This window comes from Macaca nemestrina, chromosome 2, assembly GCF_043159975.1.
Source record: "Macaca nemestrina isolate mMacNem1 chromosome 2, mMacNem.hap1, whole genome shotgun sequence".
NCBI classification, from domain to species: Eukaryota; Metazoa; Chordata; class Mammalia; order Primates; family Cercopithecidae; genus Macaca; species Macaca nemestrina.
This window is the reverse complement of record NC_092126.1, coordinates 173,750,220-173,777,147: the sequence shown is the minus strand read 5'-3', so window position 1 is coordinate 173,777,147 and position 26,928 is coordinate 173,750,220. Positions and strand designations below refer to the sequence as shown.

Below are 26,928 nucleotides of genomic sequence, written 5' to 3'. Positions count from 1 at the left end.
TGATGCCTCCATTTTTGCTCCTTTTGCACAACATTGCTTTGAGTATTCATGGTATTTTGTGGTTCCATATAAACTTCAGGATTGTTTTTTCTATGTATGTAAAAAATGTCACATAGATATAAATTTGATAGGGATTGTACTTTGATTACAGAGTGCCTTAGGTAGTCTGGGTATTTTAGCAATAATAACTTTTCCAATCTATGATGATGAAGTATCTTTCCATTTATTAGCATCTTCTTCAATTTATTTCATGAATTTCTTATAGTTTTCAATGTACAGATCATTCATCTCTTTGGTAAATTTATTCCTAATTATTTTATTCATTTACATTCTATTTTTAATTGAATTTAAAAGTTTTTGTTTTCAGATAGTTTGTTAGTGTATAGAAATACTACTAATTTTTGTATATTGATTTATTTTAATCTTGCAACTTCACTGAATTTATCAGTTCTAACAGTTGTCTAGTAGAGTCGTTAGGGCTTTCTATATATGAGCTCATGTTTGCAAGCGGAGATAATTCTATTTCTTTATTTCTGATTTGCATCCCTTTTATTTCTTTTTCTTCCTTAATTTCTCTGACTAGGGCCATTACTGTACAGTACAGTGTCTGGAATATAGGATGTGCTTAACACATATTTGTTGAAAGAGTAAAAGAATGACTACTTGACTTTCTCCCATTACAATTTTTGCTCTTGCCAATCCTTGTTAGGGCTCGTTTTCTTTTTCCAGTGATTACAGCGCTTTTTCTTTACCACATTCCTTTTTACTTTTTTTTTCATTTCTGAGATTCTATCAACTGATGACAATTTCCATTGTGGCTACAGCTCAATTGTCTAGATGTCTGAAACACGTTTGTTTCACCCACACTAAATAGAAAGAGAAACATTATTTAATAGTTTTTAAAAAATTTTCCCCTCCCTTCCCCTTCCCTTCCCCTTCCCTTCCCCTCCCCTCCCCTCCCCTCCCCTTCTCTCCCCTTCCCTTCCCTTCGTTTCCCTTCTTAAATAGTCATTCAATTAGAGAGTAAAATCTGGAACAACCTGTAAGAAATAGCCAGGAGATAGACAATCAACAGATTTGAATTTTCACAATGTGTTGCCTATTAATTATCTATCATATCAGAAGGTAGTACAATAGGTGAAATTGTTCATGTGGGCATTACTAATACTACTGCTATGATGCACGCCTATAACCAACAGCAGCTGCTGTCTAAAAGAAAATTTTCACGATGTCCCTTAGACTCCAAGTAATATAAAGAATCAGCTACTGTCTGTTACTCTCTTACTCTTCCATACCAAACATGCCCTTCAGAGATACCTCTATATAGTGAAGACATGATGGTAATTCCGTCATGGTAATTGTTAAAAAAAAATCTCTTCTGCTTCTGAAGAAACATGTTTCTAGTAAATTCCCCTAAAGGAAAATAAATAAAAGTTTGGTGCACTAAATTTTCTGGCACGAGAAATGACTTGTTATACGGCTGCCACCATCATTTAACTTGTCAGTTTTGGTTTTACTACATATAAAATATAAAAATGCAAAAAATTATTCTCCACTTTGTATTTTAATACTTGGCCATAAAGAATCCAAGTATTATTCCTAAACATTATTTGAAAGAATAAAATATATAAATCACTATATGTTTCAGTTAAAGTTTTATACATAGATACATTTACAGCCATTTTTTAAAACAAGAAACACTGTACCAAGACTGTAACTTGACAAACAGTGGACAATTTAGAAACAGGATTATTTCAGTTCTCAATTTATTTTAGTTCAAAACAGCTAGCATTCCTTCTCAAACTGACAAAATGTTCTCCATGTACTCCAAGCAGTTTTTACATTATCTCATAAAATTATGTTTATTTTAGCTGTTCTGTTTCAATAAATATCAATAGATATTTTCTTGACTTAAAACAAGTCTACGCTGATTGGAAAAATAAGACTTTGATTGGACTGCAGAGCAACTCCAAAAAAGTTATTTGCTTTGTGCTCTCTGTCTCTTCCCATCATTATGTTCCTAATGCAAACAAAGATCTGTAGGTCAGAAACAAAGGAAATGTTAGCATTTCCCTAAATGCCATCATGAAAATGTCTTAAAACATACTCGTTTTATATCTTCAGCAAAAAAGTCATTTGCAACTAATCTTCAAATAGTCAATGACAGTCAAATATTTACCAGACCTGACCTAGATATATTCTTCCATGATAAACCTAGAACTTAAGCCAGAGCAAATTCTGAATTCTTCAAACCAAGCACAATAACTTTTATATGGAAAAAATTTAATTACAAAAATATGTAATTACATATTAACAGGTATTTAAAATCAGGCTGCATTATTCTATTTTGTATAACATTGGACTGTTAGGAGCTAGAATGAGAAAATGTGCATAAAAAACTTCAAAACTAAGACCTTAAGCACATATATTAAAAAATGGCATGTGGGCTAATTTTCAGTAGCATTTGAGCTCTTTTCCTTATCATCTCTGAAAATCTCACCTATTTTTTTTTTTTCCTTCTTAATATCCCATCAGCTGATGAGGTTGTCAATCTCTCTTTATTACATTCTCTACTCTTTTTCATTCTATCATGAAACACTAGTACAAAAAGTAGCAGTAGTATATTGCCCTACCTCCACTAAACTACGGGTTGTTGTCAATTGAATTAAATTTATCTTGTAACTACCATCACTTAAAAATGATTTCTGAAGTCTTTTTGTAGAAATGTAATATCAAAAAGTCAAGATTAGATAATTAATGTGTAAAAAGATCCTTAGATGAATGTGGGTGTTGATGAACAGAAGAAAAAATGATACAGAAAGAAAAAAGCGTTATCACAAAGATTAGGAGAAAATACACACAATTTTTCTTTTCAGTAATAAAATAATGCAGATTATTCATAGAGTGTTTGTTTCAGAGACCAGGAAAGGTACACAGCTAAAGACTGCAGGTCAACTGCATAGCCTAAAAAACCACTGGGGTCAGTAAGAGACCCCCAGTCAAAAATATAGTCATAGAGTTATAAAATTTATAATCTGAATTTTCCAAACCAACAACAAAAAGATAGAGGTAATATTCTGTCTGAAAATAATTCAATACATTCTATATAATATGTGGTGGAGTGCCTACCATTTATAAAACACTGTGCCAGACATTAGGTAGGAGTGACGAAGGTGAATTAAGTATGAACTTGGAATTCAGTCAAAAATCTTCTACTCTAGTAAATCTAGGAATTTGCATACTAGAAATCATAATAAATTCTGACAAATGATCCACACCCTTGTCTTTTAACATTTATATTCAACATACCTGAATAAATATTAATGAGAATATTTGTAAAAATATGGGAGTTTTGTTTGCAGATCACTTCTAGGAAAAAAGCTCTATGACGGTATCGTTTATCTCTAGACTCCATTTAGGAGATGCCATACAGGCCTTCCTTAGCCTAATTTTCTGTAGGGTAGGGGAAAGTGCCATGGGTAAGTTGTCTCAGCACAGGTATTAGTCTTCAATAAATATTTAATAACTTATCCCCAGACAGCAGTGTAAGAGTCATCTACGTACTTTGCATAATGCCTGTTGTGCCTGAGTTCTGTGTTGAGTTCACTTGGAGGGAAACTAGCAAAATCACATAATTTATGCCATTAAAAAATTGTTAACTGGATTCATCATGAAGAGATGCAATGAGAATTAGCACAAATCAATCTACAACATCATTCAACTTTTGTTTTCCAGGGTTTTTTACACCTAAGCATTATAGCGCGTGGTATAATGACTTGTATTTTTTAAAAACATCAGTCTGGAAGATAAAGAAGTGGGGAAAAGAAAGTTTCATTAATCATCTTGGGAATTTAAAAATAAAGTTAAAAACCACTTCTAGTTGTCGGATGTTTCCTCTTTTCCTCGCTCTAGTCTGTTCTTGTGTAGATACCCTGTAAATGTTGGTGTTTCCATGTTCCTGTCTTCACCCTTCTCTTCTTATATGACGGTCACTCTGTGGAATTTCATTTATTCTAAAGAATAAATTTATTCTAAATTTTACTATAGAATTTTCAAAATAAAAATAAATTGCTGTTTTTTTAGTCTTGAGACCAAAAGGAATGTAGACTCATGAATACAGAGAAATTAAGTGTATCTCACATGTAAAGTAGAAAATTAAATTCTCCCTGAAATTATATTCTTTGAATTTGATGTTTATCCATCATTTGTTTACTGATGGTTTACAAATCCAGCTCTGCTTCTTACTTGCGTTTTAACCATTTATTAAATTGATTAACTTGATTTCCAAAGGTTACATAAATGTCAGGATGATCAAGATTGAACCTGGCAGGTTCTGGCCTCATCATCCTAACAAAACACCAATCTAACCTGCTTCATTTCCCTAATTCTTTAACTCAGCTAATCACATGGACATGTAAATAGTCATCTAACCTAGACATCTGTAGTAGTCTTCAACTTACTCTTCAATTTTCACAAATTTTACCTTTTAAATATTTCCTGGATACATTACTGCCTGCTACCCTCCTTGTCATTGTTGCTATTTTAAGCTCTCATCTCTTACCTGATTTCCTTACTCCTATCTTACCCTCTTCTAATTCATCCTGTATGATAGCTGCAGTGATATATCTATTTCAGAGGATATAGTTTAAATTTCTTAACAGGGCATATGAAACCCTCCATTATTTAGTCTAACATCTTAAGTATGCTTCCACTTTCTGACTCAAATCTCCAGTAACATTAAACTATTGTAATTCTCCCTGCTCTATACACTCAGCCACTATTACACAAACACTCAACATTTTATACTAACTCCTTGAGAACTGGGACCATTCCTGTCTCACCAATATTTTTCCAAAGCTGCACAGAATCTGGCAAATGATTGTTCAGGAAATGTTTGAATAGTGAGTGCCTAGGAGCATAAATGGAAGTGACTGAGAATGGAAGAAACAAAATTGTCAGTTATAGAATCCAAACCCTTAAGTCTCTGTTCTATTGTTTACATTCACTAACTCAGTGAGTGTGGCTTCTCTCTTCTCGGAGGGCAATATCCAGTTTTGTAGTTATGACTGATCTTTCTCCAACAACTACTTAGGTGTTGAATCTCTACTCAGATGCTGGATTTTTATCTTCCCTGCCACACCATCACCATTTTCCATCTTGATGCTTTACTATGACTGTTTAGTGTTTATCTTTTGTCCTTCCAGAAATTTAATCAATTCTAAAATCTGATATATATATATATTTTTGAGACAGAGTCTTGCTCTGTAGCCCAGGCTGGAGTACAGTGGCACGATCTCGGCTCACTGCACCCTCTGCCTCCCAGGTTAAAGCGATTCTCCTGCCCCAAATCTGATAAACTTTTTGTAGTATTTTTTTTTCCTGAAATTATTCATTTCTTTTACATTATTCCTGTCTTTAAAGTTCTTTAAGTTTAAATTCCACTTTAAATCCATATAGCCTTGCTCTTAAACATTAATCTACTGTTAGAATTCCTTCCTTCCTTCTACCCTTTAAAAAAATATCTTAGGTTGGGAGCTGTGGCTCACACCTATAATCCCAACACATTGGGAGGCCGAGGTGGGTGAATCACAAGGTTAGGAGTTCAAGACCACCCTGGCCAAGATAATGAAACCCCGTCTCTAATAAAAATACAAAAATTATTCGGGCATGGGGGTGGGCACCTGTAATCCCAGCTACTCGGGAGGCTGAGGCAGAGAACTGCTTGAACCCGGGAGTTGGAGGTTACAGTGAGCTGAGATCCTGCTACTGCACTCCAGCCTGGGTGACAGAGTGAGACTTCATCTCAAAAAAAAAAAAAAAAAAAAAAAAAAAAAAAAAAAATCTTAGTTTGATCTGGCTCCAGTCTAGTTTTCTTCCTCTTATTATTATTCTTTTACTTCTGTCATAAATAAACATTTCTATCTTTCTCTTTTGTTCTTTCTTCAGCTGTGAAGAACTCATACTTCAATTCTACATGCAACTTTAAAAGTTGAGAATACATAATTATTTATTAATAAAGCAATGGAAACAAAGATACTGAGTTCTTGGTTCTCTTTCGGGGTCAGTACCCTTGGTATTCTGATCTACCTCACATTGCTTCATGTTCTGCTGCCTCTGCCTCTGTAATGATACCTTTAATACATCACAATACCTGTTTACTAAGAAAAGATCAATTTGTGTTTCGTTATACTTAATCTGAGGAATCAGGTAGCTGAAGAGTAAATTACAAGAGAATGGTTATCACAAAAGTTGAAAAATCTTAATGAAGTAGTTTTTTGAACACTTGTAGTTCAAAACAACTTCTGATATTTTCCTGTATAGAATTCTAATTGTATTCTTTTCTACATATTGATCAATATTCAATATTAGGAAAAGAAGTTTTGACTTTGCTTTAGTAGACTAATTTATTATAAATCTTTTGGAAATAATTAAATGTCTACCAAGTTAATACAATAGTAATTGGAATTCTAAAATTTTCTCTCCTCATAAGAGAAAAAAATTCACATTCAAAAGTATTTAATCTCTTTGAAGAGCTTTAGTTAAATTCAAGACTAAACCATAGTTTGAAAATAGTTCTGTCAGCCCAGTTATTACCTTTTGCTGATGATTTCTCTGTGGTTACTCTGCCTATGCGAGAAGATTCTAAAGCTAGAAAGACTATTTGTTTTTTAATAGCTAGTTGGCCAGACCACCAATTGATTTAAGATGCTGTGGTTCTGAATACAAGTGCAGAGTATTAGATTAATGGCTTTTGCTTTGACCAGCAAGAACAGGAGAGTTAGGGAATAAAAAGCAGGACCCCTGTTTTCCCCATGGCGGAACTCTTTGTTCCCTGAACCACGGGGAGGATTAGTTTGAATAGTGGTGTGTAAAATGGATTCAGTCCTATAGATCTTATCACCTTTTATCACTCCAGTAAGTGAGGGTTCAATTTAATAAGACATGGTATTAGCTGTATTTGCTTTGTTTAGGACTTTTATATAGATTAGCAACCCTGAACTCTTTTCCTGGTTTTCTTTTTTTTGTTGCGGGAGGACAGAGGATAGTGTGATTAGCACTTTAAAAAAGTAATGGCAGCAGGGGTGGAGGAGATTTGGAAGGTAGAGCTTTGATAAATATCAGGGATTTGGGACTCACAGGAAGAAGACACTGTGTCACAACTTCTTTGTTCTGAAATCTTGTGATCAGGATCTTTCAGGGAAGTCTCAGTGGTTTTTGGTTTCTGTTGAATGGAAAATAAGCAAAAAAGATCTCTCTTTGGTTGCATTCTGCTACTAGATTGTCTATCAGTCAATCTGCAGTCTCACAAACAGACTCACAAACAAAAACTGAATGAACACAAAAGCATTTTTCCTAGTTGGGATTCTGGACCTCCATCCACAATGCCAACAACTACCACCCTCCCTTCTAAACTCACAATCTCTATCTCTGTTTAGTATTTAATTTCCTTTCAACAAACATTTATTGAGTGCCAAGCATTGAACTAGGTGTTGGAAGGGAATACAAGATGAATATAAAACCCGGCCTCTGCCTTGTTTTTACCGCCTGAGAACAGCAATTGTATCTCATAGAATGATTTGTTTGTTTAGTGATCTAGATTAGAAACTAGCCACACAGAATACACCTGGAAGCATAACTAAGTAAAAACAATAAATATAACAAGTTATAGGCCACAGGGTCATGTTACAGCATAAGGGAGATAGCAACTTGAGCAACACCTGGATATTGAAGAATTATAGCGCAAATGCTGTCATGTGGTTCCTCCCACGTGGCTTTAGTTCTTAGTGCCACTCAGAGTTAAAACACACACACACACACATACACAAACACACACACACATGCAAACTGCTTGTCTCTGTAGCCAGACATACATGCACAAAAGATATCCAATGACTTGATCAGCATTTGCCATTTGAATAATTAATAGTTTCAGAGCATCTTGTCTTTTCAATTTAAACTTAAACTGCAAATATCAAAATTGAAAAAATAGAGCCTGTTTTATTCTTTTGTCTAATAAAATTATGACAAAAATTTGCAAACCTCATCCTTTTCTTCTGAAGAGATTTAAGAAATGCACTATATAGATTTTTTTCTGCTGCTATGTAAATTAGAGAACACACAGATATTTTCATCTTTACTTTAGAGACAAACTGAGGTGTTGAACTTTGTAATACTTCAAAAAGCCAGGAAACCACAATTAGAAATTTTAATTCCAGGTCTAGAATCTGCATTGGACAAGATGAGATTCAGGAACACACTACGCCAAAATATGACTGTAGGACACCAGATATGCCCCCTAAAATACCTTTCTTTGGCATATTTTGAGCTGATTATTATGAGAAACTGCAGACACAGGAGTAGCTCTGGAAGCTGCTTTTTTTTTTTTTGGTAATGAAAATTTACAACTATAAAGAAAATCTACGTTAGTAAAGTATCTGCATCAGGAAGAGAGCCATTCCAGCGTCTTTTATTACCCAAGATATTTATTATTTACATAACAGCACAACTTCTAGTCACCATATGTTTCTTCCCCTCACTCTCTCACACCATGTATCACCAGCTCTACCCACTAGAAAACCCAAACCCCTATTCTTTTCTGTAGCTCAGGACACTGTATAAGCTTCAATCATCTGACCCTTCCTTGAGGCTCATGTTTCATGCACTTGCATATGTGTGTAATTAAAATGCTTTTTCTCCTGTTAATCTGCCTTATGTTATTTTAATTTGTAGCGCAGCCAAAGAACATGGAAGGTTAGAGGGAAGCCATTTTTCCTTCCTCTACAGAGGCAAAAAGAAATTGCTCATAAAAGACATTTTTGTTAATGTTCTTTGGTCTTCATTAGCTTTTTACCCAGATTTTAACACGTACAAGAAATCACAAAAGCAAAATGACTCTACTGGGCAAGGGGGGCAGAGTGAACTCCCCACCTTCCTCCCACCATTTGTTTGAGCAGAGCTGGTTGGATAGGAAAATAACTGGGGAGTAAGAGGAAATATTTTAAATTATAAACTGGTACATATTGTTCTTTTTACAGGTTGAACCAAAGAGAAGTTGTTCTGAGGAAACAACTTTTCAGAGGCAGAATGATGGTCACTGTTGATAAAGAGAGTCAAGCTCTATAAACTATTTGAAGAAATTTATTCTGAGCCAAATGTGGGTGAGCATGGCCCATGACACAGCCCTCAGGAAATCCTGAGAACATGTGCCCAAGGTGGTCAGGGTGCATCTTGGTTTCATACATTTTAGAGAGATAAGGCTTCAATCAAATACATTTAAGAAATACATTTGTTTCGTTCAGAAAGGTGGCACAACTCGAAGTGGTTGGCAGGGGCTTCCTTCCAACTTATAGGTAGATCTAAAAATTTCCTGGTTGACAATTGGTGGAGTTTATCTAAAGACCTGAGATCAGTAGAAAGTAGTGTCTGGGTTATGATAAGAGGTTGTGGAGACCAAAGTTCTTATTTGCAGAGGAAACTTTCCAGTAGTAGGCTTCAGAGAGATTAGGTTGTAAAATGTTTCTTATCAGACTTAAAGGTATCTGTTGATGTTAATGCTAGAGAGGTATAGTGAGGCATGTCTGACCGTCACTTCCCATTATGGCCTGAAACAATCTCAGGTTAAATTTTAAAATGACCCTGGCCAAGCAGAAAGTTCAATCAGATGGTTAGGGGGCTTTAGAATTTTATTTTTGGTTTACACCACTATCTTAGATTTCTTCCCAAATTCATTACTATAGGAAGATGATATAAAATGGTCATCTATGGCTACCTAGCACAGCTTTAGTCATCCTCTGATGATTGAGAGTCCAGATATCTTCAATTTAGTATATTAATGGGCTTTAATAGGACACAATTTTAAAAATAGCTATACTTCCATATGCTGAAACAATTTTATAAATTTTATGAATTGTTTAGGCTTTTTCTCTTCATGCTTCCAAACAGTTTGAAAATAGCTAAGAAATTCACTGTGACAATTTAAGCAGCTTGCTGCTGATGCAGTGTCTAACATGTTTTGACAGACAGGGGAGGTTTCCAACACATAAACTGCTATTGTGTTTCAGTACAAATCAAACTTCAACCACCTGGATTAGAAACAAATGTGGGATATTTTCTTGGCAACAGCTACTGCTTTTGGCTTTACTAAAGAGAATCTTGCAGGTATCACTATTAAATGAAGAAAGGAGGGGAATACATTTCAAAAAACACTCTTAGCGATTCTTAGGCCTGAGAATGGCTTCAAATAAATGTCCAGTCTTTCCTCCCTGTTTCCAAGTAGAATTACACTCACTTCAGGCAGACATTTATTAGCATGTCATGGAATCAGGCATTTCCCCAGTAGAGTCTCATCTCTTGGGTTATATATTATCTTTAAAGATAACCTTTTAAAATATAAATAGGCTTGACATGAAGTAAGGTTTAATGGAAAGAGAATAAGATATAGAATCAGAGGGACTTTCTTTCATGTCCCAATTTCGTGTCTGACTCTGTGTACAAGTTGGAATACTTAATCACTCTGAACCTCACCTTCCTCATTTGCAAAATGGGGATAATAGCAACTTTATAAATAATTGGAAGAACTAAATGACATACCCTATGGAAACTTTCTAGCATAGCGTTTAGCACTAGATATGATTTTTTATTTAATCCTCATATCAGCGTTATGAGAAAAATGTAATCTCTGTTTCATAGAAGAATCTAAAGCTCAGAGTGGTAATGCGATTTCTCCAAGTACCTATGTTAAGTAAAAAGAATAGCCTGGATAGTCAAATAACATTTAATCAAAGCAAATAAACTTTGGAAACATCACATGCTTTTCCGACATTTCAAATCCATCTTTCAGTCACTTCTGGGGTAGATATGGTGTTCATTTTTTCACAGTTCTCACACCAGTTATGAAGTGAGTAAATAAAAATAGAACCTATATTGCCTCTTTTACAAATAGTTCTTTATCATTTTTGAACACATAGAAATAAATGGGAAGTATTAATTGAATTTCAAACTTTAATACTTTTTATGATTATGTATTAAATGTCTGTCTTTTCTGCTGGACTGAAATTTCAGAAAAGCTGGGGAACACGTATTTATACACTTATTTCCCAGTGTCTGGCTCATAGCAATTATCTATAAATAATTAAGACTGTAATTAAATAATATTTTCATGGTGAGTGAAAATCTATTTTTAAAGCATATTCTTGTTTCTATGTCTGGAATTTTTCCTTATAATATACATTTCACTTATTTCATTAATAACATCAATTCATATTGATAAATATTTAGAGAATATAGATGAGTCAAAATCCAAAATAATGACATTCAAATTGTTATAGTTTGCTATTTTTTAAAAAATTGAAAATCAATTTTAGTTGGACTTCAGAAAGTGTTTTCCTGGAGACTTGTTGGCCTAACCTCTGGGTTCTTATTACAAGAGATAAAGTGCAATAATAGCCTCATTTTCTTCTAAGTTTCAGCCAGATGTCTTACGGAAAGTTTGCAAAAACCTCTTCACACATTTTTAAGTTTTATTATTGTTTTGGTAAGATTTGTTTCATGTGGTATATTGGTCCGTTTTTATGCTGCTGATAAAGACATACCTGAGACTGGGAAGCAAAAGAGGTTTAACTGGACATATAGTTCAGCATGACTGGGGAGGCCTCAAAATGATGGTGGGAGGTGAAAGGCACTTCTTACATGGTGGTGGCAAGAGAAAAATTAGAGAAGATGCAAAAGGAAAAACCTCTGATAAAACCATCAGATCTCATGAGACTTATTTACCACCATGAGAACAATATGGGGGAAACTGTCCCCATGATTCAAATTATCTCCCACCGGGTCCCTCCCACATCACGTTGGAATTATGGGAGTACAATTCATGATAAAATTTGGGTGGAGACACAGAGACAAACAATATCATGGGGTAACAAATCTTACCAAACCAAATTCCCCTCAGGAATCTTATAATTAATTTTTGATTCTTCCTGTTGAGTTTCTCACACTGAAACAGGAACATTTCAATATTATTATATATCATAACATTTCTATTCTCTTCAGATTACTTTTCAGTCCTCTCTGGAGTATGTGAAGTTTGTAAGTTTCTTAAGCTAAAAACTTTAAGTCCCTTCCACCTATGAATCTGTAAAATCAAAAGCAAGTTAGTTACTTCCTAGATACAATAGGAGAACAGGCATTGGGTAAATACACCCATTCTAACTGGGAGAAATTGGCCAAAACAAAGGGACTACAGGCCCTATGCAAGTCTGAAGTCCAGTGAGGCTGTAACTATATCTTGAAGATCTAAAATGATCTCCTTTGTCTCCATGTCTCGCATCCAGGTCATGCTGTTTCAAGAAGTGGTCTCCCACAGCCATGGGAAGCTCTGCCCCTGTGGCTTTTCAGGGTACAGTCCCCATGCTGGCTGATTTCCCAGGCTGACATTGAGTGTCTGCAGCTTTTCCAGGCTCATGGTGCCAGCTGTTGGTGGATCTACTATTCTGGCGTTTGGAGGACTGTGGCTGTCTTTTCACAGCACCACTAGGCAATGCCCCAGTAATGACTTTGTGTGGGGGCTCCACCCCACATTTCCCTTCTGCACTGCACTAGCAGAGGTTCTCCATGAAATCTTCACCCCTGCAGCAAACTTCTGCCTGGACATCCAGGTGTTTCCTTACATTCTCAGAAATCCAGGCAGAGGTTCCCAAACCTCAATTCTTGACTTCTGTGCACCTGCACAGAACACAGAACCACAAGAACCACAAGACACACAGAACCACAAGGCTCAGCACCATGTGGAAACTGCCTAGGCTTGGAGCTTGCACCTTCTGAAGCCATGGCCCAAACTGTACCTTGGCCCCTTTTATCCATGGCTGGAGCAACTGGGAAACAGGACACCAAGTCCCTAGGCTGGACAAAGCACAGGGACCCTGGGCTTGGCCCACAAAACCATTTTTTCCTCCTGGGCCTGTCTCCATGCCTGTGATGGGAGGTCTGCTTCTAAGGTCTCTGATATGTCCTGGAGACATTTTCCCTGTTGTCTTGGTGATTAGGATTTGGCTTCTCCTCACTTATTCAAATTTCTGCAGCCAACTTGAATTTCTCCTCAGGAAAGGGATTTTCTTTTCTGTTGCATCCTCAGGCTGCAAGTTTTTGGAATTTTTAGGCTTTGCTTCCCTTTTCAACATATGTTCCCATTCCAAACCATATCTTTGTGAATACATAAAACCGAATGCTTTTAACAGCATGCAGGTCATATCTTGAATGCTTTGCTGCTTAGAAATTTTTTCCACCAAGTACCCTAAATCATCTCTCTGAAGTTCAAAGTTCCTCAGATCTTTAGGGCAGGGGTAAAATGTCACCAGTGTCTTTGCTAAAACATAGCAAGAGTCACCTTTATTCCAGTTCCCAACAAGTTTCTCATTTCCATCTGAGATCATCTCAGCCTGAACTTCATTGTCCACACTACTATCAGTGCTGTGGTCAAAGCCATTCAACAAGTCTCTAGGAAATACCAAACTTTCCTACATCTTTCTGTCTTCTTTTGAGCCCTCCAAACTGTTCCCACCTCTGCCAATTACTCAGTTCTAAAGTTGCATCCACACTTTTGGGTATCTTTATAGCAGCACCCCAATACCCAGTTCCAATTTACTCTATTTGTCTGATCTCACACTGCTAATAAAGCATGGTCAGTTTTACAATATTGAGCCTACCAATCTATGTACATGGGATGTGTTTCCATTTGTTTGCGTTATCTATGATTTCTTTCAGCAATGTTTTGTAGTTTTTCTTGTAGAGGTCTTTTGACTCCTTGCTTAAGTATATTCCTAAGTACTTTTTTTTGTCCTAATAAAGACATACCCAAGACTGGGTAATTTATTAAGGAAAGAGGATTAATTGACTCAGTTCAGCATGGCTGGGGAGGACTCAGGAAACTTACAATTATGGTGGAAAGGAAAGCAAACATGTCCTTCTTTACATAGTAGCAGCAGGGAGAAGTGCAGAGCAAAAGGGGAAAAAGACCCTTATAAAATCATCAGATATTGTGGAAACTTACTATCATGAGAACAGCATGAGGGTTACAGTCCCCATGATTAAATTATCCCCCATTGTGTCTCTCCCATAACACATGGGGATTATGGAAACTACAGTTCAAGATGAGATTTGGGTGGGAACACAGCCAAACCATATCAATCTGCAAACACTGACAGTTTGACTTCCTTTTTACCAAGTTGGATGCTCTTGATTTATTTCTCTTGTCTGATTGCTCTGGCTAGACTTCCAGTACTATGTTGAATAGAAGTGAAAATGGGCATCCTTGTCTTGTTCCATTTCTCAGGGATAATGCTTTCAATTTTTCCACATTCAGTACAATGTTGGCTGTGGTTTTGTCACAGATGGCTTTTATTACCTTATATCCCTTCCTTTTTTTATATTTTTCCATCAGTTATTGGGGTACAGGTGGTGTTTGGTTACATGAATACGTTCTTTAGTGGTGATTTGTGAGATTATGGTGCATCCATCACCTGAGCAGTATACAGTGCATCACATTTATAGTGTTCTATCTCTTGTCCCCCTCCCACTCTTCCTTCCAAGTCCCCAGAGTCCATTGCATCATTCCTATGACTTTGCATCCTCATAGTTTAGCTGCCACACATCAGTGAGAACATACGATGTCTGGTTTTCCATTCCTGAGATACTTCATTTAAAATAATAGTCTCCAATCTTATCCAGGTCACTGCAAATGCTGTTGATTCATTCCTTTTTATGGCTGCATAGTATTCCATTGTACATATATACAACAGTTTCTTTATCTAGTTGTTTATGGATGGGGATTTGGCTTGGTTCTACAATTTTAAATGCGAATTGTGCTGATATAAGCATGCATGTGGAAGCTTTTCAAAAACTGACTTCTTTTCCTCTGGCTAGATACCCAGTAGTGGGGTTGCTGGATCCAATGGTTGTTCTACTTTTAGTTCCTTAGGGAATCTCCACACTGTTTTCCACAGTGGCTGTACTAGTTTACATTATCAGAAACAGTGGAGGAGTGTCCCCTGTTCACTGCATCCATACCAGCATCTACTTTTTTTTTTTGATTTTTTGATTATGACCATTCTTGCAGGAGTGAGGTGATGTTGCATTGTGGTTTTGATTTGCATTTCCCTAATAATTAGTGATGTTGAGCATTTTTATGGGTGTTTGTTGGCGATTTGTATATCTTGTTTTGAGAATTGTCTATTTATGTCCTTAGCCCACTTTTTGATGGGATTGTTTCTTACTGATTTGTTTGAGTTCATTGTAGATTCTGGATATTAGTCCTTTGTCAGATGTATAGGTTGTGAAGATTTTTTCCCACTCTGTGGGTTGTCTGTTTATTCTGCTGACTGTTCTCTTTGCTATGCAAAAGCTCTTTAGTTTAATTAGGTTCCAGCTATTTATCTTTGTTTTTATTGCATTTGCTTTTTGGTTCTTGGTCATGAAATCCTTGCCTAAGCCAATGTCTTAGAAGGGGTTTTCCAATGTTATCTTCTACAATTTTTATAGTTTCAGGTTCTAGGTTTAAGTCCTTAATTCATCTTGAGTAGATTTTTGTATAAGGTGAGAGATGAGGATCCAGTTTTATTCTCCTACATGTGGCTAGGCTATTATCCCAGTACCATTTGTTGAATAGGGTGTCCTTTTCCCTCTTTATGTTTTTGTTTGCTTTGTCAAAGATCAGTTGGCTGTAAGTATTTGGGTTTATTTCTGGGTTCTCTATTCTGTTCCATTGGTCTATGTGGCTATTTTTGTACCAGTATCATGCTGTTTTGGTGACTATGGCCTTATAGTATAGTTTGAAATCAGGTAGTGTGATGCCCCCAGATTTGTTATTTTGACTTAGTCTTGCTTTGCCTGTGCGTGCTCTTTTTTGGTTCCATATGAATTTAGAATTGTTTTTTCTAATTCTGTGAATAATGGTGATGGTATTTTGATGGGGATTGCATTGAATTTATAGATCGCTTTTGTCAGCATGGTCATTTTTACAGTATTGATCCTACCCGTCTATGTACATGGGATATTTCCATTTGTTCATATTATCTATGATTTCTTTCAGCAGTGTTTTGTAGTTTTTCTTGTAAAGGTCTTTCGATTCCTTGATTAGGTATATTCCTAAGTTTTGTTTTGTTTTGTTTTTGTTTTTTTGCAGCTATTGTAGAAAGGGTTGAGTTCTTGATTTGATCCTCTGGTATGTCACTGTTGGTGTATAGAAGAGTTATTGATTTGCATATATTAATCTTGTATCTGGAAACTTTACTGAATTATTTAATCAGTTCTAGGAACTTTCTGGAGGAGTCCTTAGAATTTTCAAGGTAAACAATCATATTGTCAGCAAACAGGGACAGTTTGACTTCCTCTTTGCTGATTTGCATACCCTTTATTTCTTTCTCTTGTCTGATTGCTCTGGCTAGGACTTCCAGTACTATGTTGAAGAGGAGTGCTGAGAGTGAACATCTTGTCTTGTTTCAGTTATCATAGGGAATGATTTCAACTGTTCCCCCTTCGGTATTATGTTGGCTGTGTGTTTTTATCATAGATGGCTCTTATTATATTGAGGTATGTCCCTTGTATGCCAGTTTTGCTGAGAGTTTTAATCATAAAGAGATGCTGGATTTTGTTGAATGCTTTTTCTTCATCTATTGAGATATTCACGTGATTTTTGTTTTTAATTCTGTTTGTGTGGTGTATCACATTTATTGACTTGAGTATGTTAAACCATCCCTGCATCCCTGATATGAAGCCCACTTGATCATGGTAGATTATCTTTTTGATATGTTGTTGGATTCAGATAGCTAGCATTTTGTTAAGGATTTTAGCATCTATGTTCATCAGGGATATCAGTCTGTAGTTTTCTTTTTTGGTTATGTCCTTTTCTGGTTTTGTTACTAGAGTGATGCTGGCCCCATAGAATGAATTAGGAATGGTTCCCTCTTTCTTTATCTTGTGGAATAGTGTCAAAGGATTGGTACCAATTCTTCTTTGAAGGTTTTATAGAATTCTGCTATGAATCTGTCTGGTCCATGACTCTTTTTCTTCGTAATTTTTAAATTACCATTTCAATCTCGCTGCTAGTTATTGGCCTGTTCACGTATCTAATTCTTCCTGATTTAAGCTAGGAGAGTTGTATTTTTCCAGGAATTTATTCATCTCTTCTAGGTTTTCTAGTTTATTTGCATAAAGGTGTTCACAGTACCCTTGAATGATCTTCTGTATTTCAGTAGTGTCAGTTGTAATAGCTCCCATTTCATTTCTTAATGAGGTTATTTGGATTTTCTCCTTGCTTTTCTTGGTTAATCTTGCTAATTGTCTATCAGTTTTATTTATCTTTTCAAAAAAACCAGCTTTTCATTTTATTTGTCTTTTGTATTTTGTTTGTTTGTTTCAATTTCATTTAGTTCTGCTCTGATCTTGATTATTTCCTTTCTTCTGCTGGATTTGACTTTGGTTTGTTCTTGTTTCTCTGGTTCCTTGAGATATGACCTTAAAATGTCTGTTGTTTTCTTTCAGTCTTTTTGATATAGGTGTTTAGGGCTATGAACTTTCCTCTTAGCGCCACCTTGGCTGTATCCCAGAGATTTTGATAGATTGTATTATTATTGGCATTCAGTTAGAATAATTTTTTAATTACCATCTTGATTTTGTTTTTGACCCAATGCTCATTCAGGAGCAGGTTATTTAATTTCCATGTATTTGCATGGTTTTGAAGGTTTCTTTTGGAATTGATTTCCAGTTTTATTCCACCGTGGTCTGACAGAGTGCTTGATATAATTTCAATTTTCTTAAATTTATTGAGGCTCGTTTTATGGCCTACCATATAGCCTATCTTGGAGAAAGTTCCATGCATTGTTGAATAGAATGTGTATTCTGTGGTTGTTGGATGGAATGTTCTGTGTATATCTGTTAAGTCCATTTGTTCCAAGGTATAGTTTAAATCCATTGTTTCTTTGTTGACTTACTGTCTTGATGACCTGTCTAGTGCTGTCAGTTGAGTAGTGCAATCCCCCACAATTACTGTGTTGCTGTCTATCTCATGTCTTAGGTCTATTAATAATTGTTTTATAAATTTGGGAGCCCCAGTGATAGGTGCATACATGTTTAGGATTGTGATTTTTGGCCGGGCGCGGTGGCTCAAGCCTGTAATCCCAGCACTTTGGGAGGCCGAGGCGGGCGGATCACAAGGTCAGGAGATCGAGACCACAGTGAAACCCCGTCTCTACTAAAAATACAAAAAATTAGCCGGGCGCGGTGGCGGGCGCCTGTAGTCCCAGCTACTCAGGAGGCTGAGGCAGGAGAATGGCGTGAACCTGGGAGGCAGAGCTTGCAGTGAGCCGAGATCGCGCCACTGCACTCCAGCCTGGGCAACAGCGTGAGACTCCGTCTCAAAAAAAAAAAAAAAAAGGATTGTGATTTTTTTTTTTTTGTCTTTTTTAACTGCTATTACTTTAAAGTTTGTTTTGTCTGATATAAGAATAGCTATCACTGTTCACTTTTGGGGTCCATTTACAGTAAATGCCTTTTTCCACCCCTTTAGTTTTATATGAGTCATTTATGTGAGTTTCTTTGAAAACTCTGCTGTTAATCTGATAGGTTTTCCTTTATAGGTTACCTAGTGCTTTTGTCTCACAGCTCCTAAGATTTTCTCCTTCGTCTTAACTTTAGATAACCTGATGACAATGTGCCTATGTGATAATCTTTTTGCAATGAATTTCCCAGGTGTTCTTGTGCTTCTTGTATTTGGATGTCTAGGTGTCTATCAAGACCAGGGAAGTTTTCGTCTAATATTCCCCCAAATATGTTTTCCAAACTTTTAGATTCCTCTCCTTCCTCAGGAACACCGATTATTCTTACGTTTGGTAGTTTAACATAATCCCAGACTTCTTGGATGCTTTGTTCATATTGTCTTATTCTTTTGTCTGTCTTTGTTGGATTGGGTTAATTTGAAGTCCTTGTCTTTGAGCTCTGAATTTCTTTCTTCTACATGTTCAATTCTATTGCTGAGACTTGCCAGAGAATTTTCCATTTCCATAAGTATGTCCAATGTTTCCTAAAGTTTTGATTTTTTTTTATGCTATCTATTTCCTTGAATGTCTATCCCTTCACTTCTTGTATTGTTTTTTCGATTTCCTTGCATTGGGCTTTGCTTTTCTCTAGTGCCTCCCCGATTAGCTTAATAACTAACCTCTTGAATTATTTTTCAGGTAAATCAGGGATTTCTTCTTGGTTTGGATCCATTGCTAGTGAGCTAGTGTGATTTTTGGGGGGGAGTGTTAAAAATCCTTGTTTTGTCATATTACCAGAGTTGGTTTTCTGGTTCCTTCTCTTTTGGGTAGGCTCTGTCAGAGGGAGGTCTAGGGTTGAAGGCTGTTATTCAGATCCTTTTGTCCCATGGGGTGCTCTCTTGATGTAGTACTCTCCCACTTTTCCTATGAATATGGCTTCCTGAGGAAGGAACAATCAGCTGTAGTGATTGTTATCTCTCTTCTAGGTCTAGCCACCCTGCATGTCTTCCAGGCCCTGGGTTGGTACTGAGGTTTGTCTGTACAGAGTCCTGTGATGTGAACCATCTATGGGTCTCTCAGCTGTGGATACTAGCACCTGTTCCAGTGGAGGTGGAAGTGGGGGTGAAATGGACTCTGAAAGTTCTTAGCTTTGGTGGTTTAATGTTTCATTTACGTGCTGGTTGGTTGCCTTCCAGGAAGTGGCACTTTTCAGAGAGCATCAGCTGTAGTAGCATGGAGAGGAAGGGGATTTGGGCAGGGCCCTAGAACTCCTAAGATTATAAGCCTTTGGCTTCCACTACCAGGATGGGTAGGGAAGCACCATCAGATAGGGGCAGGGCTAGATTCTCCTTGGGCGGATCTTGGCTGTGGGTGCTTTGAATAATGGAGGTGAGGTTCCCAGGTCAATGGAGTTATGTACCTAGGAAGATTATGGCTGCCTCTGCTGAGTCATGCAGGTTGTTAGGGATGTGAGGGAAAGCCAGCAGTCACAGGCCTCACCTAGTTCCCACACAATCCGAAGTGCTGTACCCTTCCCACTGTGTCCCCCCCAAACAGCCCCTGGACTGTTTCCAGGCAGAGAGCCATATGAGCTTGAAAATCTGCCCCAGGCTACCTGCCTCCAAGCTGTGAAAGAAAAGGGCTTGGTTCCTCCGGCTTCTGTGGAGTCTGCATACTGGATTCATACCCTTCCCCGAGTTCTGGCCAGGAGGCTTCTCTCCCCATTGAAATTGTTACAAAGTTCAGCTAGAGATTTGCTTCTCCCTGTGTAGTTTTACCCCCTGCTCCTCTCCCATTGCATCCCTGTGGTGTCAGGCAGGAATGGCCTGCTAGGGGACCCAGTGAGCTCCCAGGGCTTTTGTGCTGCTTCCTCTACCGCTGTATTTTGCTCAGCTCTCCAAATTGATTCAGCTCCAGGTAGTGTCAGAAACTTCTCTCACGAACAAACCTTCAGCTTCTTGAATGGGAGTGTGTGTTAGGGAGAGGACAGTCTCCCTTTCCCACTTCTGCAGTTGGGGCACTCACAGTTTTGTTGGGGCACTCACAGTTTTGTGGTTCCTGCAGGAGCAGTCTGCTTTCTTCAGAGGGTCTGTGGGTCCTCTGGGGATTGCTGGTTTGTTCTTACAGTAGGTCTGGAGCTGTAATTCACATTCTGAGCCACCACCCACTGCTCTGTCTGGAGCTGCCAAGGTATGTCCTTTCTTTCTTTTTTCTTTCTTTATCTTTTTTTTATTATACTTTAAGTCCTAGGGTACATGTGCATAACGTGCAGGTTTGTTACACATGTATACTTGTGCCATGTTAGTGTGCTGCACCCATCAACTCGTCAGCACCCATCAACTCGTCATTTACATCAGGTATAACTTCCAGTGCAATCCCTCCCCCCTCCCCCCTCCCCATGATAGGCCCTGGTGTGTGATGTTCCCCTTCCCGAGTCCAAGTGATCTCATTGTTCAGTTCCCACCTATGAGTGAGAACACACAGTGTTTGGTTTTCTGTTCTTGTGATAGTTTGCTGAGAATGATGGTTTCCAGCTGCATCCATGTCCCTACAAAGGACACAAACTCATCCTTTTTTATGGCTGCATAGTATTCCATGGTGTATATGTGCCACATTTTCTTAATTCAGTCTGTCACTGACGGACATTTGGGTTGATTCCAAGTCTTTGCTATTGTGAATAGTGGCGCAATGAACATACGTGTGCATATGTCTTTATAGCAGCATGATTTATAATCCTTTAGGTATATACCCAGTATTGGGATGGCTGGGTCATATGATACTTCTAGTTCTAGATCCTTGAGGAATTGCCATACTGTTTTCCTTAATGGTTGAACTAGTTTACAATCCCACCAACAGTGTAAAAATGTTCCAATTTCTCCACGTCCTCTCCAGCACCTGTTGTTTCCTGACTTTTTAATGATTGCCAAGTCTCGGGATACAAAATTAATGTGCAAAAATCACAAGCATTCTTATACACCAGTAACAGACAAACAGAGAGCCAAATCATAAATGAACTTCCATTCACAATTGCTTCAAAGAGAATAAAATACCTAGGAATCCAACTGACAAGGGATGTAAAGGACCTCTTCAAGGAGAACTACAAACCACTGCTTAGTGAAATAAAAGGACACAAACAAATGGAAGAACATACCATGCTCATGGAGAGTAAGAATCAATATCGTGAAAATGGCCATACTGCCCAAGGTAATTTATAGATTCAATGCCATCCCCATCAAGCTACCAATGGGTTTTTTCACATAATTGGAAAAAACTGCTTTAAAGTTCATATGGAACCAAAAAAGAGTCCGCATTGCCAAGACAATCCTAAGTCAAAAGAACAAAGCTGGAGGCATCACGCTACCTGACTTCAAACTATACTACAAGGCTACAGTAACCAAAACAGCATGGTACTGGTACCAAAACAGAGATATAGACCAATGGACCCTTAATCATTTTTTATTGCATCTATTTGATTCTTTTCTCTTTTATTCTTTATTAGTCTTGCTAGCGGTCTATCAATTGTGTTGATCTTTTCAAAAAGCCAGCTCCTGGATTCATTGATGTTTTGGAGGTTTTTTGTGTCTCTATCTCCTTCAATTCTGCTCTGATCTTAGTTATTTCTTGCCTTCTGCTAGCTTTTGAATGTGTTTGCTCTTGCTTCTCTAGTTCTTTTAATTGTGATGTTAGGGTGTCAATTTTAGATCTTTCCTGCTTTGTCTTGTGGGCATTTAGTGCTATAAATTTCCCTCTACACACTGCTTTAAATGTGTCCCAGAGATTCTGGTATGTTGTATCTTTGTTCTCATTGGTTTCAAAGAACATCTTTATTTCTGCCTTCATTTCGTTATGTACCCAGTAGTCATTCAGGAGCAGTTTGTTCAGTTTCTATGTAGTTGAGCAGTTTTGATTGAGTTTCTTAGTCCTGAGTTCTAGTTTAATTGCACTGTGGTCTGAGAAACAGTTTGTTATAATTTCTGTTCTTGTACATTTGCTAAGGAGTGCTTTACTTCCAACTATGTGGTCAATTTTGGAATAAGTGTGATGTGGTGCTGCGAAGTATGTATATTCTGTTGCTTTGGGGTGGAGAGTTCTGTAGATGTCTGTTACATCCACGTGGTGCAGAGTTGAGTTCAATTCCTGGATATCCTTGTTAACTTTCTGTCTCGTTGATGTGTCTAATGTTGACAGTGGGGCATTTAAGTCTCCCATTATTATTGTATCTGAATCTAAGTCTCTTTGTAAGTCTCTAAGGACTTGCTTTATGAATCTGGGTGCTCCTGTATTGGGTACATATATATTTAGGATAGTTAGCTCTTCCTGTTGAATTGATCCCTTGACCATTATGTAATGGCCTTCTTTGTCTCTTTTGATCTTTGATGGTTTGAAGTCTATTTTATCAGAGACTAGGATTGCAACCCTTGCTTTTTTTTGTTTTCCATTTGCTTGGTAGATCTTCCTCCATCCCTTTATTTTGAGCCTATGTGTGTCTCTGCATGTGAGATGGGTCTCCTGAATACAGCAAACTGATGGGTCTTGACTCTTTATCCAATTTGCCAGTCTGTGTCTTTTAATTGGACCATTTAGTCCATTTATATTTAAGGTTAATATTGTTATGTGTGAACCTGATCCTGTCATTATGATATTAGCTGGTTATTTTGCTTGCTAGTTGATGCAGTTTCTTCCTAGCATCGATGGTCTTTACATTTTGGTGTGTTTTTGCAATGGCTGGTACCGGTTGTTCCATTCCATGTTTAGTGTTTCCTTCAGGATCTCTTGTAGGGCAGGCCTGGTGGTGACAAAATCTCTAAGCATTTGCTTGTCTGTAAAGGGTTTTATTATTCCTTCACTTATGAAACTTAGTTTGGCTGGATATGAAATTCTGGGTTGAAAATTCTTTTCTTTAAGAATGTTGAATATTGGCCCCCACTCTCTTCTGGCTTGTAGAGTTTCTGCCGAGACATCTGCTGTTAGTCTGATGGGCTTCCCTTTGTGGGTAACCTGACCTTTCTCTCTGGCTGCCCTTAACAGTTTTTCCTTCATTTCAACTTTGGTGAATCTGACAATTATGTGTCTTGAGTTGCTCTTCTCGAGGAGTGTCTTTGTGGCGTTCTCTGTATTTCTTGAATTTGAATGTTGGTCTGCCTTACTAGGTTGGGGAAGTTCTCCTGGATGATATCCTGCAGAGTGTTTTCCAACTTGGTTCCATTTTTCCCGTCACTTTCAGGCACACCAATCAGACGTAGATTTGGTCTTTTCACATAATCCCATTCTTCTTGCAGGCTTTGTTCATTTCTTTTTACTCTTTTTTCTCTACTCTTCTCTTCTCGCTTCATTTCATTCATTTGATCTTCAATCGCTGATACTCTTTCTTCCAGTTGATCCAGTCGGTTACTGAAGCTTGTGCATTTGTCACGTAGTTATCATGTTATGGTTTTCATCTCTATCAGTTCTTTTAAGGTCTTCTCTGCATGGATTATTCTAGTTATCCATTCTTCCATTCTTTTTTCAAGGTTTTAGTTTTTTTGCGCTGGGTACATAGTTCCTCCTTTAGCTCTGAGAAGTTTGATCGACTGAAGCCTTCTTCTCTCAGCTCATCAAAGTCATTCTCCATCCAGCTTTGTTCCATTGCTGGCGATGAGCTGTGTTCCTTTGGAGGGGGAGATGTGCTCTGATTTTTTGAATTTCCAGTTTTTCTGCACTGCTTTTTCCCCATCTTTGTGGTTTTGTCTGCCTTTGGTCTTTGATGATGGTGATGTACTGATGTGGTTTTGGCGTGGGTGTCCTTTCTGTTTGTTAGTTTTCATTCTAACAGTCAGGTCCCTCAGCTGTAGGTCTGTTGGAGATTGCTTGAGGTCCACTCCAGACCCTGTTTGCCTGGGTATCAGCAGCAGAAGCTGCAGAAGATAGAATATTTCTGAACAGTGAGTGTTGCTGTCTGATTCTTGCTCTGGAAGCTTCATCTCAGGGGTGTACCCCGCCGTGTGAGGTGTGAGGTGTCAGTCTGCACCTAGTGGGGGATATCTCCCAGTTAGGCTACTCAGGGGTCAGGGACCCACTTGAGCAGGCAGTCTGTTCGTTCTCAGGTCTCAATCTCCATGCTGGGAGATCCACTGCTCTCTTCAAAGCTGTCAGACAGGGTCATTTACCTCTGCGGAGGTTTCTGCTGTTTTTTTGTTTAGCTTTGCCCTGTCCCCAGAGATGGAATCTACAGAGACAGGCAGGCCCCCTTGAGCTGCGGTGGGCTCCACTGAGTTTGAGCTTCCAGGTGGCTTTGTTTACCTACTTAAGCCTCAGCAATGGCGGGCGCCCCTCCCCCAGCCTTACTGCTGCCTTGCAGTTAGATCTCAGACTGCTGTGCTAGCAATGAGGGAGGCTCCGTGGGCGTGGGACTCTCGTGGCCAGGTGTGGGATACAGTCTCCTGGTGTGCCGTTTGCTAAGACCCTTGGTAAAGCGCAGTATTAGGGTGGGAGTTACCCGATTTTCCAGGTGTTGTGTGTCTCAATTTCCCTTGGCTAGGAAAAGGAATTCCCTTCCCCCTTGCACTTCCCAGTTAGGTAATGCCTTGCCCTGTTTCAGCTCTCTCTGGTTGGGCTGCACCCGTGGACCAGCATCGACTGTCTGACACTCCCCAGTGAGATGAACCCGGTACCTCAGTTGAAAATGCAGAAATCAGTCGTTTTCTGTGTTGCTCATGCTGGGAGCTGAAGGCTGAAGCTGTTCCTATTCAGCCATCTTGGGCGCCCCAGTGGTGTAAGTTTTTTAAAAAACACGTTCTGTGAACTAATACTCTGAGAATTTTTTTAAATGGATTTGGATCTGTGACTTTTGAAAATGTGCCTTCCTTTCATCAGTTTTGTTGGTCAATGCTTTGTAGGTTACCTGTTCTTACTTGTTCACTGGAACTAGTAAAAAAAAATCGTGTTGCTTTGATTAGAAAGAAATGAACTTCATATCCCTAATTTCTAGAATATTGTGAGTGTATGATAATTATTTATTGAATTAACACCAAAAATTAAGCCAGCCCATCTTTATTTATTAGATCCATTTATGTTTAACCTCTAAAATATCTAAGTAATGCTTGAGTATTATCATTTACCTCTAAACCTCACTCTTCAATATTAATATAGATGAAGGGTATTGATATTGATTATTTATCCATGTAATTTCGAGTTGAAAATGCTTCCCCTGTTTTTTAGGTAGAAGAAAATTTAGACATTTTTCAGGAAAGATTATCTCTGATTTTCTTTGAAAAACTGCAAAGAAGAGTTTCATATCTGTCTTTGTCTCTTTTTCCAGTAGGTGATGTGTGAGGTACTGGGCTCATTAAAGGATTTAAAGGACGACAATACATACTCTCTGTCTCTAAAAAGTTTGTGAGACCTTTGGAGATATAAACTATAGAGCTCAAAAGCTTTCAGTGAGTTAATTGAATAGCATGCACAAACTCTACAGATAAAGGGAATAGGAGTGGAAAGATATTTCATAAAGAATTGGAGACTTGAGCATTGAAGGGAGGTTGGCAAAGAATGTAATGTAATAAAGAATAAGAAAAAAGAGAGTGAATGAGCAAAGCAGAAGACACAAGAATAGACCGCACATTCAGCATTCTCCAAGCCATTATAAACCTGTTTTCTGTTTAAAATGAGCATTGTTTTCTTTTCATTACATAAAATTTGTTAGCAGTGAGTGTATTTTAATTTGATAGTGTTCCTGGAGGATGATGTGAATATATTGGTACTATAAACATTAGGAAAGAAAGAATTGATAATGTACAAAAGAACCATAAACTAGAATGCAGCCACATTACAGATGCTCAGTAAAATTTTCAAGGTTTTCCTTCTTATCCTTTGGATCAGGCTGTGTTTAGTACAATTTTTGCCCCTATAACTTTTCACTGGAAATCCACTTTAAACTATGCCAAAAAAAAAAAAAATTAAAAGTAATTCTGATGAGGTGGAGCTATAGATTGGCTTCTCTAGAAAGCAGATGCTGACATGAAGGTAAGTCTGGAAAAATAAGTTTATTATGACATGCTTTTATGATCATTACCTGTGGAAGAGATGGAATAGAGGCAGAATTTGCTGAGGGAAGTTCAATCCCAATGCAGTCTCAGTGAAGGTTTTAGCAAACGTCACAGGTTGCTCTGAAGTAGAGGTCAGATTACTTAGCCCATGTTGTGGCTAGAATGAGAGCTACCCTAGGAAGGAAAGAGAACCTTAGTTGAGGCAGATTCCTTCAGTCAAAGGGAATTTTTTGAGAGGTCTGAGAAGTGACAGCTATTAGCACTCTTCCAGTTCTGGAGGAATTAGTCTTTCAATACTGTGTCAGTCTCCAAGGGCTTCTGTCACTTCACTGGAATAAAGGAGCTACGGGGCCTGTCGCAGCCTGCTCGAGCTGCCATAA

At 37.8% G+C, this 26,928-nt stretch overlaps 1 long non-coding RNA gene across 1 annotated transcript; it reads right to left on the bottom strand.

Moving 5' to 3' along the window:
• Nucleotides 1-442: 442 nt before the first annotated feature.
• Nucleotides 443-26,709, bottom strand: LOC139361798 (uncharacterized). The gene is made up of 3 exons (XR_011619440.1): nucleotides 26,575-26,709; nucleotides 7,138-7,222; nucleotides 443-866 (listed from the first exon to the last, which is right to left on the bottom strand). It is a non-coding gene; the product is annotated as an uncharacterized lncRNA (long non-coding RNA).
• Nucleotides 26,710-26,928: the final 219 nt, after the last annotated feature.